The sequence below is a fragment of the Acipenser ruthenus genome, chromosome 29 (genome assembly GCF_902713425.1).
Source record: "Acipenser ruthenus chromosome 29, fAciRut3.2 maternal haplotype, whole genome shotgun sequence".
Lineage (NCBI taxonomy): Eukaryota > Metazoa > Chordata > Actinopteri > Acipenseriformes > Acipenseridae > Acipenser > Acipenser ruthenus.
Window position 1 is genome coordinate 10615480 of NC_081217.1, and position 4772 is coordinate 10620251.

The following is a 4772-nucleotide window of genomic DNA, read 5'->3' on the forward strand; positions in this document are numbered from 1 at the left end:
TATAGACAATGTTGACCCAGGGGACCTTTTGACCTGAAAAAATAAACAAGGACCAGGGGTCACAAATGGAGATAAAGGGGCATTCAGAACAGAAAATAGGAGGCACTTATTTACACAGAGAATTGAGGGTCTGGAACCAACTCCCCAGTAATGTTGTTGAAGCTGACACCCTGGGATCATTCAAGAAACTGCTTGGTGAGATTCTGGGATCAATAAGCTACTAACAACCAAACGAGCAAGATGGGCTGACTGGCCTCCTCTCGTTTGTAAACTTTCTTATGTTCTTAGGGACACATTTTTAAAAAAACTGAGACGTTCCTACCTGCAGCAAGGAGGTGCCGTTCGGGAGAAGCAGCACGTCCCGGTTTCGGTTCTGGGAAGACATGGTCTGTTTATTGGGGCAGCACTCCCTTGATTAACATCTCCCAGCGTGCTGCATCTGAAGCAGGTAACTCTATTGCATGTACATGTGCATTCAGTAACTTGCATTGCTGTTAATTCAAAGTAATTGTGCTACTTTTTATTTTGTTACTTTCAGACCGCTCCACCGGTGCTACACAGTCAGTAGCCATGACCTCCTCCAGCTGAATAGGTGACCGAACACACCGTTTCAGATTCCAGGAATGAGGCAACTGAGGAAGGAGAATCTGTGGTTGAGGAATCTGTGGGTGAGGAATCGGTGGGAGAGACTGCACATTCACAAGCAGATGGAGGTGAGTCTCTGTTTTATTTGTATACATTTTTTGTCATCAGTTTAATGTTAACACAATGGTAATTACAACATCATTTAAAATAAAGAAAGGAGAGAGTCTCTGACAGCACGAGCCTCCTCAGATTGCTGGTGTCCATTTGAAACTGGCGGCTGAGGTAACCTTCTCTCTGTTTGTCTCCCAGGCGTCGGCCACTGATTCCTGAACACCTTGTTTTATTCTTGACACAGGTTGTTCAGGATACAGCAGGCAGTAGCAATTTTAGGAACAAACTCATGTTGCACTTCAGACCGTTTCAGCAGTATCCGCCACTTCCCTTTCAAGTGCCTGTTCAACCCCTACCCGTACTCTCCCAAGCATGGTGCTGAATGCTTCCTCCACAGCTGTCAGATGTCCGGACGGATAGGATTTCATAAGCCAGGGAAGTAGAGGGTATGCAGCATCACCCACTAGATATAAGGGCACACCCTGATCCCCTATATGCTGTATTGCCTGAATGAAAGGGGAATATAGATTACTATCGTGAAATATATGCAAAAGTCAATCTATTGTATTTTGAGCCATTACTGACATCCCCCAAACATCTTAAAGTATTACTGTCGAGCACTTCATTTGAAACGACAGCATTAAACACAAACTCTTTTGAGTGAGGAATATATGAGGGAAATGTAAAATCTTAACACTGTCTGAGTAGCCTAGTTCCACTAAGAATACATGAATCCCTTAGAAATACTAACCTGCGGAAGTGCGTGTTGACGCGTATACAATCCCGAAGAGTGGAACAACGCAGCATCATGCGCAGATCCTGGCATGCCACACACGATGTCTCTAAACCTTTCAAATAAAGGAACAAAACATGTCAAAATGATTTAAATAAACAGTATGTTAACACATTATGAATGTATGCCTTTATAAGGTACTTTACATGGAAAGTCATAATATATTCCGTACATAGATATTGTCAAGACCTATGTAAACACGATATACACTTATATATTCATGAAATTTACCTGCCACTGTCATCCACTACTGCTTGGAGAATGAATGCTGCCCAGTACTTTCTGCTGAGGAATGTGGGTAGCATCAATAATACCCATTACTTGGGGCAACCCATGCTTTTCACTGACACGCATCTGGCATAGCTATGTGCGTGTTGCAGTGCCTCCGAACAAGGGAGTTGACAAACTTGTAAATACAGCGATGATTTTATGCACCCCAAGCACATTGCCAACTACCCTGTACTCAGCTGAGGATGCCAGTCTATACACAGCAATCGCCACTCTTTTTTCCACTGGCACAGCAGGTCGTACGTAATTCCTTTTTGGCTGCCTATCTTCCTTTACCAGTTCCACTATAATGCTGAATGTTGCCCTGGTGACATGAAAGGACTCTATCCACTGCAGATCTGTGAAAGAGTGATGCAGCACAACCGCTTTCTACCAGCAAGATGGACGAGTATGTGTCCAAACCATCCTTAAGCTAGCCATTGGCATTAAATAACAAGGCATAAGGATTTGCTGGTAGAGGATGTTTGGAGGTTCAAGCTCCTGAAACAAAGGGAAACATCCACTGTTCCCAATCCAGACAGCCTTGGGAGCATACGTGGAAGATGTGTGGCACAGAGCTTTAAAATCCTCTGCAGGTTTTCAGCCATGGTATATCTGCATTACCTGTGTTGGTCAGATTCATTTTCTACCTGTGAGTTAATTTTTTAATTAATGAGTAGTCAGATAAATTAGTTGAAACCGGATTCAATACTAACACCCGTGTACCAGTTCTCTGCCCATGGAAACCATATTTTCACAAAATGTCACTAGTAATCTTCAAAAACAGCAGGATTACTTTACGCATAGCTAATTTACATATCAACCCCCACCTTTCTCATTCATTTGCATGACGTCGGGTGAAAAGCCCGGTTTACTCGAGTAAAATAAACTGAGCAAATGGAACCCCAAAAAATCATTTTACACGAGACATTTTTCTCGTGTAAATGTCTCGAGTTAAAACAAACTCGCATGGAAACCCCAAGATTCTCCCCCTTTTTCCTGTATTAACCTAACACTACTTCCTCTCTTTGTTTTTTTTTGTTTTGTAGCAAACGCTCAGACTCCATCATTCATGCTTCAGTTTAACATCTTCACTTAACATCTTCGCTAACAACCTCGCTCCTTTCACTGCAGGTAATTTCTCTGCAGAGCCAAGATATTATCAATTATTTTCCTACCTGCTGAGGTGATTCTTCTCATCATTCAGCTTTTCTATTTTTCTGCAGGCGCTCCAACCTTCGTCTTTCCTGCTCCATCCAGTCTCCAGCCCAGCTACAGCGCTGTTCAAAGCGCAGCTCCATTACTCAACTTGGTCCTCGTTTTCATCAGAAAGACTCCAACGACACTGTGTACTGCAACACTTTTCCACCGGCGCCTCACAGACCATGATTACCACGGCAACGCCTCATCGAGTGACTACTGGGAGTGGTAAGTTGCCATGGCGACCAGGCAGCTTTAACAGGCACTGTGAGCCTGTGTCTCAGTACTGCAATCTTCGGACACCTGCAGCTGCACATTTGCAACATCAGAGCGAATTCAACTCGTCGAATTGTGACAACTAAATACTGCAGGCTTGTCTTGTAGACCTACGTTAACTTATTTATATATATCACTAACTGTTCTAAAGCAAATGTTTTATACATAGACAAGGATTTTAATCGCAATAACCAAATATATGCTACCATGCTTCACTGAAGCCAAAAGTTTCAATTCCAATCGCAACCTCTAGACAGCAGCATAACACCACAAGCTCTACATAATTTAAGCTGGTTTGCTATCGCTGCGAATCTCGCACACTGCAAACTTTCTCTCAATTCCTCCAGTTCGTTGTCACTGCGAGGGATTCTCGGTCCCCTCCTGCCTCAACCTTTTTTTTTGCTCCCTATATTAACTTTTATTCTTCTAATCCGCTCATCCTCTCAGATACTACAAGCATTAATACATGATGAGAGACATGGTACGAGAAATCTGTCGATTTGTGAATTTAGGAGTTTCATTATTAGGAGAACGACTGGAGTTGTGAAACCCAAATCTCTGAATGTGCGTTCACCTTTTCCATTCCAAACAGACATGATGGTAGCAAACCGCTGATCGATCCCGTATTAACTAACACAGGATGGTCGGCACCTCATCGCTCTGCCTTTGTTTCCAGAAACAACTCCGCAGTCGATTTCATATATTTGTTCAGCTTCAGCCTCCACCTCAGGCCTCATCAAACTCTGCAACATCAACATCTGCCATTCAACTAAATGCAACACTCTCCAACCTTCTGCAATCTGCTCATCACTACATGGCAACAGCCTTAGCCCCAGCGAACAAATCCTCGTACACCACCGGATGGAAGACATTTACTACTTTCTGCACTCAAAACCAAATACCGTTCCGATTTAATAAGCAACGGATTCAAGCCTCTATCGACCATGCAAGGGATTCTCTTCCCTTTGCCCCCACTACCATTAAAGCCTACATCTCCGGAGAATTCAGTATTTCTACCACCTCAACTCCATCCCTTCTCCAACTCTCCTATCCATCCCATCGGTTTGCTTGACACTCTGAGAGATCCTCAAGAGCCCACCCCCCCCCATGCCCAGTGTTAAACATGGTGGAGGTTGTGTGATGGTCCACAAGTTTCACATCCCGGTGCCAGAAGAAGAGCCCAACCCAGGGCAAGTTCCTCCTTTCAATCAACTGGTGTTCCACTAAACTCCACACTCTCCGGCCTCCTCCAGTTGGCCTGCAGCTTCAGGGAGAATTGCCTTCGCCCCTTCCACTCGCTCTTCTTATTCTACCACCTGGTCTGCCTTCACCACATTTTGTGCCCAGAATTGGATCTCTCTCACCACCTATAACCTTCAGCACCTCCTTGCCTTTATCACATAAATCAGGCTATCCCTTAACCTGGCCCCTTCCTCCATCAGGAATTACCTCCCAGGTATCCAGCACCAGTTCCACCTCCAGTTCCACCCCCCCACCCCCCCTCCTTTCCATCCAGGAGGTCCGCCTGACGATCCGGGGC